Raw genomic sequence first — 16,628 nt, 5'->3', positions numbered from 1 at the left:
ACCCGCTGTCACAAGCAAGAGAGAGCGTACGAGCAGCACGGACAGCAGCAGCAGTAGCTCGGCCTCACAGCAGAGGAAAAAGGAAGGGGAAAGAAGCAAGTTTGGCTCAGGCCTAGCAGAGGCAGACAATACAAGTAAAGCAGGCAGAGACAAGCAAGGCAGACAGAGGTAGCATAGGCATTCATGACGCCGCAGAGTGAAGCGACGGAACAAGCAGACGAACGGTGGCGCTAAGCGGGACGTGGGCACGACAGGGCCAGTGCCTCCATTAAAAATTTCAGACACGACGCAAGCGATGGAGAGAAGACAGGAGCGCAGGCAAACCGAGGCGCCGGGATGCAGAGCCATGGCAGGAGACAAGACGGTGCATAATTGCAAAGCAACGAGTACGTTGTACGTCAGAAAAAAAAAACAAAGCTGTTACGCTTTTTCTCTCGTCCGTTCATGCTTATCAAAATAAACCGTGAGTATATATATATATATATATATATATATATATATATATATATATATATATATATATATATATATATATATATATATATCGTTCTATTTATTAATGGATTTTATTTTATTTATGAAGGTTGCTTTTCATGCTTAATCTAACAGAACAAACCGTTCGCTAGTATCGTCGTTTGATATTCCTAAATATCTTTACGCACTGAGTAAATTAACTTGGGCGTTTATTTGAGTCAGCGAAACTAAGTCACACAGGATTCGTTTATCGCCTCAAGTACATTTTAAATTAAAAACCCGAGAAACTCATTTCGGAAATTTTTCTTAGGCCTAAATCACGGTGCTAAACGAGCTCGTAACATCAGGGGTGTTACACTAATTGGTGTGCATCATCCTGCATGATCAATAGCGTGTCATCGGCATACTGAACAATCAAAAAATCATCAGTAGGTTGTGGGATTGGTGCCTTAAGCAAATTCATGGTGGCAGCTCTGTTGACTAGAACTTGTAGTAACTCTGCAGCAAGCACAAAAAGCAACGGTGACAAGGGATCGTCTTGACGCACACCTCGTTTACACTTAAATTTTTTTCCCGGGATTCCATTTAGTAGGACTGTAGAAGTGCCTGATCCCAAAATGCTACTGACCCAGTTCAGCCATCTAGTAGGAAAACCCAGATGCTCCATGACCTGAAGGATGACTGAATGCTCAACAGAGTCAAACGCCTTATCGAAATCTAGCTTTAGGATGATAGCCTGCCTCCTAGACTGATGACACTGGTGAATATATTCAAAACTCCATGCCAAGCAGTCCTGAATGGTACTTGTTTTTATGAATCCATACTGATTACGGTGAATCAGCCCAATGATAACAGCTTGCAGGCGGTCTGCCAGAATTTTGGTAACCAGCTTGGGACTAGAATTCATGAGCGAGATTGGTCTATAATCACTTACTGTTTCAGGGCTATCAATCTTCGGGACCAATGTGATGAAGGATGTGTTAATACATTCAAGACGGACTGACCCCAGATAGAAATCATTACAAAAGCTATAGAAATCACTCCTTATGATGTGCCAGCACTTCTTCATAAATAAGTCGTTGAAACCATCTGGCCCCGGTGCTTTATCAGTTGGCATACGTTTGACAATGAGATCAATCTCCATCTGTTGAAACGGTTCAGCCAAATCTTGTAGGCCGTCCACTGGCGCTATAAGATTTGCTAGGTCGAAAAGCATAGGCGGATTGGCACTGATACCCATTCGATTTCTGAAAGAGTTCCACAATAATCTAGCTTTTCCTTCGTGATCATGGATCCAAACACCCTGGTCATTCAGTATTTGCGAGATGGAATTTCTCCTATAGGAAATAGTCGCCATACCATGGAAAAATTTTGTGCACTCATCCCCAAGTTTGATTCTATTGACTGTATATCTCTTCCTCCAATAGAGATTCTTATAGTGCAAAAGAGTTTGGAGCTGATTATTGATCAATCTTCTCAAATTGGCCTCTGGGTTGTATAAGGGTCTAGCATCTTTGAGGGCATCCAGAAAACTGATGACAGTGTTACAGTTCCCTATTAGCAACTTTAGGTTGGACAGATTATGGCTCCAGCTCTTCAATTCAGCTCTGAGTTTCTTGAACTTTGCAGAGATAGTTTTTGTGGGATTAGAGGCCACTGGGGTAGATAACCAGCTATCTTGCACTGTTGTTAGGAAACTATCATGTTCTACCCAGAAATTCTCAAATCTAAAGACATTGGAGCGAGGTATCTGAGTGCTGATAATAATTTTGCAGGGGATGTGGTCTGATGTAATCTTTGCCAGGGGTAGCACTTTAGTGTTCGGAAAGTCCAGAGTCCAATTTAGCGACGTAAAAAACCAGTCAAGCTACTCAAGCAAGGGATCAGACTGCATATTACTCCACGTATGGCCTCTTCCTATCAAGGGGAGTTTCTATGAGCCCTAAGTGCCCGATGGCATCATTGAAGACAAGTGTATCTGCTAGATTACCCCCTGGCCTATTGCGGTTATTTAGAGAACGATAGAAGTTGAAGTCACCTAAGAAAATCCAATTCATCGAATCATCTATCTCGTGACCTTTGAACCAATTGATAAATGCAGTACGTGCTGGATCATCATAGGGCCCGTAGACATTTGTCAGAAACCAAGTGTCACCATTGTGAGCAGAAGTAAAATTCATTGTAATACCGAAGCTTTGTTTATCCACAATCACACCCCGAAAGATGGAGCTGTTCCAAAGCACAAGGAGCCCCCCGAAGCCCCAACAGATGGAATGTAATCAAAACGATCAAAGCGTCTTGGAGCAAATTTGCGGATGAAAGACATTTCAAAATGCTCCCGCTTAGTCTCCTGAAGACAAACAACAGAGCAAGCACTCTCCTCAATCTTATCCCGTACTGCATCACACTTTTCCATAGCATTGATACCCCGCACATTCCAACATAAAATGTTCCAACTACGATTATTCATTAGGAAACAACGATTGCATCAGCACTTCATCTGAGAGCTCACTAGGAGCAACTCCACAGTCAATTCCCTAGCCCTGGAGAATTGGTATTGATACTGGTCTGCCTGTCTTCTCATCGATATGGACAACACATATCTTGCGTTTCTTTGTAGGCTCTCTGTTCAGTCTAACCGGGTAGAGACCATCAGTTTTGTTGAGACTGGTACCGGGTAGAAACCATCAGTTTTGTTGAGACTGGTACTGTGTCTGACACTTCCTTCTAAGGAGGAATGGATGGATCAGAAGGAGCTACAGTTAGTACTAATTAATACTGTAATCAGCTCACTAAAAAAGCAGAAAACAAAAGAGAGATCGATTAAATAAAACCACTCGGACAGGTCAATCACTGCTAGTGCATCGATCAGTGCTCCCTGCGGACAAGAAAAGCGGACTGCTTCAACTCCGAGAAAGAAAGCTTCGAGCCAGAGCGGGGGCCGAGGAGACGATGGTCGGGATCTTCTCCAGGTTCTCCGCCGGCGCCCACCGCCGCTCCAAGAGCGTGGCCGTGAGTTCTCTCTCCTCTCCCTCTTTCTCCTTTCCCTATCATGCCCCACTTTGTACTTCCATGTCGTTTCTGCTGTAGTTTACTTCCCCAACTCCAAGAAGGGATCTGCTTGTTTATAACCATATCAGGTCAACAGTAGGTTAGCTTAGCTTCTTGAAGCCTTGCAAGAGTCAGATTTGGGCTGGTTTCATTTGACCCCCTATTTGTTCATGGGTGGATTCTCACCTTTTTAGTTCCTCTTCCGATTCTTTGATCGGGATGGTTTTAGCTTGCCGTTTTTGTTAGATTTTATTTATGTTACCTTTATTTCATTGAATTTGAATGGCCTTGCAGCTCAAAAATTGGGGAAAGTTGAGTGCTTTTGTTCTCACTATAAATCTGTTCATGAGAAATTTTACAATTACTATGTAGTCAGGCGGAGTGGAATTATTGATTGGCTAAAGCCAAGCATCAGAAGTAACCCTAGTGAATTTGTGCAATTGGACCTTTCTGCTCGTCTAATTTATGGGAATTCTGCTTTCATCCTGCAGGAGGTTGTCGAGACGTTGGCCCCCAACATGAGTACAGGAGAGTCTGATCCAGCAGCTGTTCCTGCAGAGAGCCCTCACGGTATTGAGGTTGGCGTTGAGTTCAAGCCGGTGGAGCACCCTGTGGAACCTCTCAATCTTGATGAGCCAGTAAAATGCCCACTTCCTGAGCCATCTATGCTGCATGTAAGCCATCCTCTTGGTGCTTATTGAAAAATCGCTCTAGAAAATCACCTTGTTGATAAGGTGAGAGTAATTTTCTTGTCTTGCAGCATTCAGCGATGAACGTTATTAGGAAACTTTCTTGTGTTGCGGAATGTAATGTTAGACCATTTTAGGAAACTTTCTTGTGTTACAGATTAGTTACAATAACAATTCGTCCCTCGTTTTTCCTCAATACTTGAAGTATCATTTCCCTTGTAGCAAAACTGCAAAATCATCATACGGTGCAAACTTCTTGTTGCAAAATCATCATACGGTGCAAACTTCTTGTTGCCTAATTGGACTAACTTGATCGATAGATGCTAGGATAGGACTATAGGAGGATATGAAGGAGAAGATGTTGCAGACTGAAGTGTTAATCATATTAGTGAACTGCCTTGAGTTGCAGAATTTAGTGTTGTGCTAACAACAAACTACTCGATCTCATCTTACCTTTCTGATTAACAGTCTGGTCTTGTATGCTTCAAGTTCAATATTTCCTTAATAGCAAAACATCGGATCTTTCAGACTTTACCTGTTCCCTTATTGGTTTTATTGACTGATGGTCTGATGGATGCTAGGATGGGAGGATATGGAAGGAGAAAGTGTCTTCAGTCGGCACGAGGGTGGGAACAGATTTGCCGGTCGTGAAGGGTCGCAGCTTGAGCCTGACAGTAGCAGTAGCAGTGCTAGGTCACGATCTGCAGTTCCAAGGCGTGCCATATTGCCCTCCGTAAGTGCGCCTGAGCACAACATCCTAGCGCTACTTGACGAGTGCGATGTCTCTCGGAGCCGTGGCTCTGCTGAATGAGCTTGAGTTGGGCGTCGCCAGCAAATTGTCCGAATTTTTTATTTTTTTGGCCCTTTTTTTTAGAGTTTTTCACAAATATGCCCCTGGAGGTATGTTTTCAAAATCTGGATCCTTAGCTCAGCGCCATCGATGGTGGCGCCGAGTTTACATGTCTCGGCGCCAAAGGGTTTGGCGCCTAGGTCGGGGGGCCATGTCGGCATCAAAGTAGAGCCGGGGGTGACATGGTAGCCAGTTCGGCGCAGTAGATCTTGGCGCCTAGGTTTTGGGGCACCTTGGCGCCACAGATCTTGGCGTCGTTCCGGCCTTACAAGTGGGTCCGTTTTCTTTCTCTCCTCCTTCCTCTCCTCGCTTCCTCTCCCGTTCTCTCTCACGCCTATGTCTTCGGCGCCGCCCGAAGCTAGCGCGGCTCATCGTCGCGCCGCGCTGCCCCTCCCCGTCTTGCGCGTCGGCCGTGGCCAGCCCGCCCATCCCCGCTCGCCGTGCCGCTCCGCGCCGGTAGGCGAGCCCGCCCCGAGCACCGGTGCCAAGGCCAACCGCGGCCCACGCCTAGTTCCACGTGCCAGCCAGCCGCGCACCTCGGGCCGTGCCCCGCACCGCGCGCCCCGGTGAAGGGTCGAGATGGCGACTAGAGGAGGATGAATAGTTCTTTTTAAAATTAAACGCGTCGACTAACCGAAACAAGTGCGGAATTAAAACTATCGGTCTAGCCAAGACTATACCCCTCTATCTATGTTCATTAGCACCTTGCAAAGATACTAATCAAACAACAAAGGTGCCGGGCTAGCTAGAGCTCTCCTAACCAATTCTAGGAGCAAGGTTACGCAAACCTATGCCACTAGTACTTTAAGTAACAAGGGAGCTCCTACACATGCTAGTAAGCAAAAGCACAAAGCTAACTAAGCTCACTAGCAATGCTCAATAACAAGGCAACCAATGCCTAATTAGAGAGCGCAAATACTTAGCTACACAAACTAAGCAATGTGACTAACAAGGTTACTAAAACCAAATTAGCCACGCAAGGGAGCTACTTCTATGCTACACAAGCAAGAAGGTAATTAGCAAGCTACACAAGCTATCTAATTACAAGAGCAACTACACAAGCTTAATATGTATAAAAGTAATTGCAAGCTTGTGTAATGGGGATGCAAACCAATGGGAAGAACGAGGTTGACACGATGATTTTTCTCCCGAGGTTCACGTGTTTGCCAACACGCTAGTCCCTGTTGTGTCGACCGCTCACTTGGTGGTTCGGCGGCTAATTAGCATCACCCGCTAAGCCCGCACGTCGGGCGCCGCAAGAACCTACCCCTTGAGTGAGGGTAGCTCAATGACACGCTTTACTAGAGTTGCTCTTCGCGGCTCCCGCGGGACGAGCACAATGCCCCTTACAAGCACTTCTCTGGAGCGCCGCACAAGCTTCTTGCGGGCTTCCACGGAGACCACCACCAAGCCGTCTAGGAGGTGGCAACCTCCAAGAGTAACAAGCACCACCGGCTTGTAACTCGATCACCTAGTGCCACTCGATGCAACATCACGATGTAATCGCACTAGAATCGCTCACTCACATAATCGGATGATTGCTATCAAGTATGTGTGAGATGGAGGGCTCCTAAGCACTCTCAAGCATGGACACAAAGTCCCCTAAGGTGCTCCCCTCCAGCCATGGCCGAAGGCTACTTCTATTTATAGCCCCAAAGGGCTAAACTAGCCGTTACCCCTTCACTGGGCAAAAATCGGGCCGACCGGACGCTCCGGTCGTGTTGACCGGACGCTGGACCTCAGCATCCGGTCGCCCGCAGACGGCCACGTGTCCTGATTCCAACGGTCACTTGACCTGACCGGACGCAGCAGCTTCAACTGACCGGACGCTGGACCTCAGCGTCCGGTCATTTTCAGTAAGCTCCCCGAGGCGTATTTCTTCGACCGGACGCGTCCGGTCCACCTTGACCGGACATAGACTAGCGTCCAGTGCAATACCCTCGGTACTGTGTCGACCGACCAGCTCGACCGGGCGCATGCTGCCAGCGTCCGGTGCTTTCAGACCCAGCGTCCGGTCAGTTGACCGACGCCAGCGTCTTCGCGACCAACTCGTTTTCACTTCTAACTTCTTCATCTTTGCTCCAATGTGCTAACCACAAGAATTTGCATCCGACGCAATAGAAAATAGGCATTCCATTTTCCCGAAAGCGCCGAATCCCGCCCATCTCAACCCTGCAAACACCACCTCCTTTGTAAATGTGCCAACACCACCAAGTGTACACCACCATGTGTATGTGTGTTAGCTTTTCACAATCATTTCTCAAAGGATGTTAGCCACTCAACTTGCCACGCCACTCGATCCTAGCGACGATGCAAAGTTAGATCACTCGAGTGGCACTAGATGACCGATATGCAAACAAGTTTGTTCCTCTTGATAGTACGGTCATCTATCCTAAACCCAGTCATAAACTTCTCTACACACCTATGACCGGTGAAATGAAATGCCCTAGGTTATACCTTTGCCTTGCGCATTTCATTCCATCTCCTCCAATGTTGATGCAACACATGCACCAACACGATCAACAATGATATGATCCACTTCATATCATCACATGATTATATTGGTTCATTGATCTTGACTTTACTTGCTCTTCACCATTGCTATCGTCCATCGGCGCCAAGTCTTGCTCAAGCTTCACCGCCACGCGGTCCATCACTCCAAAGCCTTCGACTTGCCCTTCACGCTTGCAACCGGTCCATCAAGCTAAGTCTTGTCTTGATCTTCTCCACCTTGATCACATGACTCAATGTCATGTCTCATGTGTATTTAAGCTCCTTCATCATCACATGTGTGAGCTTTGCAACATCTCCAAGCCATTTTCACATTCATGGCATATGTTGCTCACACACATGTACCTGTGGACTAATCACCTGTGTATCTCACATAAACACAATTAGTCCACCTAGGTTGTCACTCAATTACCAAAACCAAACAAGGACCTTTCACTCGGGCCGTCGAGCCCCGCGTGCCGTGCTGCGCCGCACCGGCCGGGAGTGCCTGGCCGCGCCCTTCCCCACCCCGCGTATCGAGCCGTGAGGCGCCGTGCCCCGTCCACGACTGCTGCGCCGCCCTACCCGTCGTCAAACCTGGACGGCCGTGACCGTGCCGGCCCCTGCTGCGCCGCCCTCCCTTGCCCGCTCCACAAGGGCAGCGGGGGCCGTAGGCCTGTAGCGGGGTGCCGTTTGCCGGCCTCCTGTGGCCGCCCGCCCTCGCCCGCTTGGCCACTCCGGTTGTCGGCCGGGTGCACGCGTGGGCGCACGATAGCTTCCCCGCCAGCCGTCTCTGCCTCTTGTCGACCGGCTGCGTCTCCCCTACACTCGAGGTACATTAGTTTTTAAATTTTTGTTATTTAACAGTGGTTATTAGTTGGGTAATGTGGTAGTGATTTAGATAGGTAGAAAGATATTTAGATTGATAGGTTGATTGATGGATACTTTACATAGTTAGACATATTGTTAGTTACATAGTTATTTAGTTAGTAAGATAGTTAAATAGTTATATACTTAGTTACATAGTTAGTTAGAAAGTTACTTGACATAGTTAGTTAGTAGTACTTAGTACTTAGTAGTGAATTGATAGTATCTATTTAGTTAGTTATTACATACTAGAGACCTTGTACTTAGTATGCTTCATTTATATTGGACTAAAGGAATTGTGCGTCCTTATGTGTATGAACTAGATGGACAACCTAGTGAGCATATATCATGGAGGCACCGTGAAAAGAGATCACTATGGATATGTTGAGTTTGTTGAGATGCAAAGCGTGTCTGTGTTATTCAATGAGAAGCCTTCATTTGGTGAGTTGGTTGCAAGGGCTCGGGAGGAGCTACATTGCCATGGAGATGATGGCATCGCAGTGGAGGGTGTACTTCACCTAGGTTTCCCTCCTAACATCCTAAGGAAGATGATCCCAATTGGATGTGCAAACCAGTGGGAGAACTATGTGAGATCGGCTATGAAGTGTCAGTTTCAAAGTTTGGACGTAGTTGTGCGTCGGGTATTAGTTGATCCCGTCCCTCATGTGGTAATCCTTCAAGATTTTACATGCACTTGTAGTAAACTAAGGCAGTACCACTTTCTATGTTCTCATTTGGTGGTGGCAGCTAGGCATCACAACTATAATATCGAGAGCAGGATACCTCACGAGTTCAGTGTTGACACGCTTGTGCACACATGGAGTCCCCGCTTCGTGCCTTTCCGGGACCCTAGAGAGTGGCCTCCATATGATGGGTCAAAGTACATTGTGGATCCAGCTTATCATTGAAACAAGCGTGGATCAAGGAAGAGGAAGAGACACAGATGGTTATGGATCAGATACCCAGAAGAATGAGGCGTGGGAGAGGAACCCTATTTTTTACTGACCCCGTGCAGTACGAGTACGCCAAGTGTGGTAAACTAGGCCACAATTCACGTACTTGCCATTGACAGATTAGTGAGGTGTGACTATTGATTGTTTTTATTATTTTATATTTGTCGTATTCATTCAATTAATTATGCATGTCTCAATTTATGTTTATAATTGTGTCAATTACTTATACATTTCTAAGTTTATGTTTCATTGTATATTGAATTTTTATTTTATTGACTTTTTTTGTAGGATGGCGCAATATAATTATGCCTTCAGAAGAGGACTGGATGGAGTTTGATGCATGACCAAATGGATATTGTGATGACCTATAGGTGACGGTACACATTCTGATGGGTTTAGTCCTAATAGTTGTTTAGTGAATTTTTCTTCTAAAAAACCAAATTTGTTGCTATCTGTTGAGAAGTAAATGTAGGAGTTTTAATTAGAAGCTAGCTTTATTGAAACAAGCTTTGTTTGGATTTTTATAAGAAAAAAACAAGCTTTATTTGTAATTTTAGAAGAAGAAAAAAAGTTTCTGAATGTAGTTAGTTTATTACTTAATGTTTATGTTTGGTTGTGGAGGAGGCAACACACCACCATAATCTTACTGAGAACTTTGTTGTAGGGCAATACCCTCAAATGCTCGGTTGAAGACATTGAACGCTTTCGTCCGAGAGTCAGGGACGACGACACGCGTAGCTTTCTAGACGTAAGATTCAAAATATTCTTTTAAATATATTATTAATACATTAAATTCTTTCAGTTAACATAATTTTGTACAACAGAGACTTTCACGTCGGCTACGCCGTGCGGCTGCTCGTTGTGGTTGCAGGACAGCCACGATGCAAGACGTGCATGTTCCTTCCACAGGCAGAGAAGGCTTAGGTTTGTCTAGCCAAGCATCTATAGGGTCCATAGGTATTGCGTACGAGGACGAGGACGAGGACGACGACGAGGTGGACCAGAGGCATGAGGAGCTTGGCCCGTCTCAGCTTCAGGACGCTCCCTCAACTCAGCCTACACAGCCTTTAGGCACTAGGCGACGCCGTCCACCTGACCTTACACCCCAGGCACCGACGCTCTTAGTTACAAGGGTAAAGGTAAGACTAGGAGGCAGTGAGGGTTTGTGGTAGATGTTATTATGTATTATTATGGACTTTGTGGACTTCCATTATGAACTATTGTGGATTGTATGGAATATTATTATCAACTATGAACTACTATGGACTATAATTATGGACTGTGTGGATTATTAATATGTTCATGTATATGGTTTCAGATGAATGTGGCATATATTTGTATGTTTGAACATGTTGTATTGAGGTTAAATATTTATCCCATATTTGTGTATGGATTACATCAAAAAATAGGAGAAATGTTGCCGAAATTTTCTGCCTAAAGTACGTATTAATCAGTGCCATCCGTTTTTCCAGTTCATTAAGTAATCAATTTGTTTTTTGTTATGAGTATGCATGTATGCCTCTCGGCCTACCGCATTGGTTGAGATTATATTTTCTTTCATGCAAAAGAACCGAACATGATTATGTACCACATTGGTTGAGATTTTCTTTTATTTCCTTCTATTTTATGCAAAAGAACTGAACGTGATTACGTACATTGCATGCGTGTGAGCCAATCTTGCATGCGAGTGGCTGAGCATTGAGCCGCTGAGCAGCAGCGGAGTAGACTAGCGGGCAGGTACGTTTATGCCATCGTCTTCAACTGTAGTTAGTAAAATGATGTAGCATTTACAGTGATTTGTCATGTCACCGTCGAATAGACTTTTCAGTGTTCTTTGAAATAGTGATCGAAGTATGAAATCGAATAGGCTTTTCAGTCATGGAATCTAGGCTCTCTAGTGTCCTACGATGTAGGCTTTTTAGTGATTCTGAGTAGACTTTCCAGGAGCATTTACAACACAATACAACGGCTAGCAAACCTGCCTCCGCCTATATATATGCGTTCTAGGATACATTGCTAACCAAAAGAAAAACCAAACTAGTATTCGGTTTCGTTGGAGTAGGAATGTCTGGAGGGTTATCTAGAGGAAAGGGTTTTGGGAGTGAGAGAGGAAAGGAGGGGACGAAGGGAACTCCCAGTGTGTGGGAGGGGTCTTTTGGGACTGATTTTTTTAAGGAACCAGTGTATCAGTTTCCCCCGAGAGTAAGAGTGATTTCACTAAAGAGTGCCCTCTTAGAGGATACGATAACAAGAAGGAAGATTGGCCAAAATGCATGTATGGTGATGCCTGCTTAGTGCAGATGTTCACCGAGGGGATCGACGGAGGTCGTCGCTTCTTCAAATGTCCGCGAGCATGGATAATTGCTATTATATTTCTTTTGTTAAATATGTTTCTCGAATACCCTTACAACTCATAGGACATACTTATTGTAGTCTTCCAAGTCCGAAGAAAACTGTGGGTTCACTAGGTGGGTCGATCCTCGACCAATTTATCTTCATCAGCAGTACATCTACTACCTACAGGACCAAATCTTTGATCTACAAAGGAAAGTTAGCAGCGGGTACAAGGAAGACGAATACGATGACAACAACAATGGTGCAAGTTTATGTGGCAGAACCTCCTAAGTTATAGGGCCCACATGCACCTGTCACTGTCCGATGACCTTTGACATTTATGCATATGTTTCCAATAACTTAAAAAGACTGTCGGGTGTCCTTGGGGAACCCCGAATCATCCACGATTTCCGAGCAGGATCACGTTACAGAGTCATTGCAGTATTACAACATTTATTCAATTAACGACACCAGAGTAAAAACAACAGAAGTCTTACGATACATAGTTTACAAACCAGTTGTTTCAAACCTTACAAACTAAGTTCGATAATTATTACAAACCATAGTAGTAGTGGAGTGGCATAATTAACATATACATAACACACAAAATAAACATCCTGCCCAAGGATCACACATTTACTTCTCATCGTCATCACAAGGTACAACTGTCATGCAGCACGATCCACAACAGATCTGCTCATGAGACTCACCTGCAACAAGGGTCAACGAACCCTGAGTACAAAAGTACTCAACAAGACTTAACCGAAATAAGAACTGATAACTCAGGAATGCAGGCTCAGGGATTCAAGGTATAGTTTTAGCAATAATCAAAGTTATTTTGCGTAAAAGCTCTTTAATAAAATTCTTTACTTCACCAATTTAAACTTCATAAAATCATATACAAAGATGACACGATCCGTAATGAGATCATGAAACTTCATATCCAACACCTTCATCAACCATTCTCAAGTTCCAGTTATTAATACTACGATGATGAACAGTGAGTTGAGTCTCCATAACCGAGGAGCAACGACGATTCGAATCGATTATAAACCCAGCTGGGGCTTCCAGACCACATGGCATATGTAGGTCCCCGACCTACATATACCAACCTACCCTCAGATCCTCTGAAATAAGAATGGGTCCGCGCCACCCGAGAATACAGTACTCCACCAATCCAGCCCATAGCCACATGGGTACACGCTATTCCCGCCATCTCTCCACTCCCAGTGCGCGAGTAGCCATTCTCGTAATAGAATCGCCAAGTTTAGGCTTACCGGAGTATGTGGTTAGTACTACAAATTCTCACCTCACGCAATTCAACAACGGACGTGCCTTAATCGACACAGGCGGAAAGAACCCGCTCACAAGACCTCCATGTCTTGTGGCTCACACACACCAAGTCCGCTCGGTCTAGATTTATTACTCCACATTCCCATATCGCATGCTAACATAATTAACCAATGTTCCATTTAAAACTTGCAGGTGGCAGGTAATCATCCGACTTTCATCGTTCTACGCATAGCTAAGCAAAACTAGGCATATACGAGTTTAAAAACTGGTAATATGGTAAATATGGAATAACAAGGATGGTAATGCACCAATTAGGCTCTTACTTAACTCCTAATCACTTAATGCAGTAACGGAAAGCAAAAGCAAAATTAATTTGTAAAACACAAGGTAGGGTTGTATGCATCCGGGGCTTGCCTTTGTTGACGGAAAAGTCCGGCTCCTGCGACGTTTCACTTGATTAACTACCACGTGTTCACCTTCGTTTACTACACGTAATAACAATGCCATGTTTAACATGATGTGGAATACGAAACATGATGCTCGATGATGGATGCAAAATTAATAATTTGAATACAACTTTCCTTCGCGGTATAGTTGCAAGTCAAACTAATCAAACCTTTTTCGCAACACCCAATCAATTGCCAAGGATCATTATCAACTAATGATCCAAGGTCATCACTCAATCAAAATTTCAAACAAAACCTAAATCATTAAAGGTTACTATTTGCTTTTATGAATTAATTATTTATTTCAAAATTATGAAATAAATGAACTTATTTCAATTGAGCTCAAAATTTTTGTAAATGTTCATTACATGATAACTAAGTGGCAAAACAAATTTTATAATTTTTGGATAAATAAATAAGCCTAGAAAAATCATAGAAATCCATTTATTAATAAATTGAGCAATTTTTATCACATTCAAAAATTACTGAAAAACATTATTTCATATTTTTCTTAAATACTATACATCACAGAGAAGTCACACAAAAATTTTCATAATTTTTGGAGCTCTAAATAAATCTACACAAAAATAACAAAAACAGACACTATTCATTCAAATCTAAAAATAGAAAAATTCATTTGAACGCTGAGTCACTGACAACCCGACCCCACCTGTCATCCCTAACCTCCAACGTTGACCGCGGCAGCGACGGCTCTGACCGGCGATTTCTCGCCGACGGTGAGATCACCGGCGACGACCAACGTACCAAAATGATCACCAAGTCTAGGCGCATCGATTGACGTCCCTATCAGCACTGATTATGCCCCTATACTAGCTCGTCGTCGACCATGGCGGACGCGGTGGCACGGCAGCGCTACGCCGGCGGTGTGCGACCGGTAGAGCTCAAACAAGAGATTCAGGAAGCACCAGTGACTCACCCCGAACGCGTTGAAGCAAGGAGCGAGGTCGGAGAAGCAACGGAGAGGCGTGACGACGATCACGGGGATCACGACGGAGCTAAACGTCATCGGCGATGGTGTACCGACTACTGTAGTGATCAAAATGAGCAACCAGCTATGGATTAAGTACTACAGCATCGAGACAAAACAGAATCAGCCAAAACCAGGGACGAAGATGCACCGTGGAGCTCTGGCCGCGGCGAATCGCGCTCGACGGAGGAGTTGCCGGCCGTGAAGAAGAAAGACGTGGACAACGAGTTTCCGGTGGAGATAAACTGAATTGGTGGGTCGGTTGGAAGCGTAAGGTTAAGGCGGAGCTGGGACAGGCTTTGCCAAGACGGCAACGGCGCTAAGTCGACGGCGAGAGCTCGACGGAGCTGCGGTGGTGGCGACGGAAAAAACAGAGAAGGAAGAAAAACGACGACGACTGCGTCTCGGTTCTTATAACGCGACTCAGAAGCTCAAGGAAGCCACGACGGAGCCGTTCCCATGCCAGCGCGACGCCAAGGATGGCCACGACGCGCCTGGAACATCGAAGAAGGTCACCGGCGGTGTAGTCTCGACGGTGGACACTGTTCACAGTAATTACAAGTTTGCCATTCACCAAAATTCACAAATTACTCTCAAATTTTCATAACAACTCAAAAATCTTCAAAAACAAAAGTTGTTCAAAATCAAAAGTTCTACAACTTTGCTTCTATAACCATCTCCTAATTCGGTCTAGATTTTGAAATTAACTTTTGAATTTGAATAGGGAAATTTAACGAATTACGCCTTTTTGAATTACTCAAAATTTTTCTAAACAACTTGAAAAACTCCAAAAACAAACTTTGTATAACTTGCCAAGCTCTACACTTTTGCTTTTGGGATCAACCCCAAATTATGCTTAGATTTTAAAATGGATTTTCAGGGTAGGATTTAAATGCTGAAAAGCGAGGTTTTCTTGAAAAATTCAAAAATCCAAACAAACTTTGAATTTAAGTCAAACAACAATTCAACACATACCACATGAATATAAACTTGTTTTAGTGTATGCATCTCAAAGTTTTCACCAAATGCCAAATGCTTTGCAATGCATATGATGACATGTCAGGTTTTAGTATTTTAAACACCCGAGGTGTTACAATCCTTCCCCCTAAAAGAAATCTCGCCCCGAGATTCAAAGCCATAGAGTAAGTAATGGAAAAGGAAATGTGTCAATCCAAAAACATCCAGAACTTTTCCATAAAACAACTGAGGTTCTTTTACAAAACACAATTTGTAGTAACCGAGCTCAACTAACATTATTCTATTCTATATTGACGCTAGAAACTCTGGAAACTTTTCTAACAAGTAATCTTCTGATTCCTAGGTAGCTTCCTCTTCTGAATGTTGATTCCATTGTATTTTATAGAACTTGATTGTCCGTCTTCGAGTAACACGATCTTTCTGATCTAACACTCGGATAGGATATTCGGAATAAGTTAAATCCGGCTCTAATTCCACTCCAACTTCAACATTCTGTTCAGGCACTCGGAGACACTTCTTTAATTGAGAAACATGGAACACATCATGCACAGTTGTGAGATGTTCAGGTAATTTCAAGCGATATGCCACTTTTCCATACCTCTCCAAAATTTGATACGGCCCAATGTATCGGGGTGCCAACTTTCCTTTAACACCAAAACGGTTAACTCCCTTCATTGGTGATACTTTTAGATATACAAAATCTCCTTTGTTGAATACCAATGGTCTATGTCGTCTATCCGCATAACTCTTTTGGCGGGACTGAGCTATCTTTAGATTACTCTGTATTTGTCTAACCTTGTCTTCTGTTTCTTTCACAAGGTCAACTCCAAAGAATCTTCTCTCTCCTAGCTCAGACCAACTCAACGATGTTTTGCATCTACGACCATAGAGTACTTCAAATGGAGCCATTCTAATGCTTTCCTGATAACTATTGTTGTATGAGAACTCGACCAAAGGTAAGCACTCATCCCACTTATTAGAATAGTTAAGGGCACAACATCTTAATATGTCTTCAAGTACTTGATTGACTCTTTCAGTCTGCCCATTAGTCTGCGGATGATAAGCTGTACTATACAGAAGTTTGGTACCTAATGAAGCATGTAAGTGTTTCCAAAAGCTAGAGACAAACTGTGTACTCCTATCTGACACTATAGTCTTGGGTACTCCATGGAGACTCATGATTCTTGCCAAATACATCTTGGCATATTGGATAGT

At 44.0% G+C, this 16,628-nt stretch overlaps 1 long non-coding RNA gene and 1 pseudogene across 1 annotated transcript; both read left to right on the top strand.

The window, feature by feature from the left end:
- The first annotated feature begins 3,256 nt into the window (after positions 1-3,256).
- Positions 3,257-5,658, top strand: LOC136467521 (uncharacterized; annotated as a pseudogene).
- A 2,908-nt stretch (positions 5,659-8,566) lies between these two features.
- LOC136467522 (uncharacterized) lies at positions 8,567-10,694 on the top strand. The gene is made up of 3 exons (XR_010761600.1): positions 8,567-9,502; positions 9,663-10,122; positions 10,199-10,694. It is a non-coding gene; the product is annotated as an uncharacterized lncRNA (long non-coding RNA).
- The last annotated feature ends 5,934 nt before the right edge of the window (positions 10,695-16,628 follow it).

This window comes from Miscanthus floridulus, chromosome 7 (genome assembly GCF_019320115.1).
Source record: "Miscanthus floridulus cultivar M001 chromosome 7, ASM1932011v1, whole genome shotgun sequence".
NCBI lineage: Eukaryota > Viridiplantae > Streptophyta > Magnoliopsida > Poales > Poaceae > Miscanthus > Miscanthus floridulus.
This window is presented reverse-complemented; position numbering and strand designations above follow the sequence as displayed.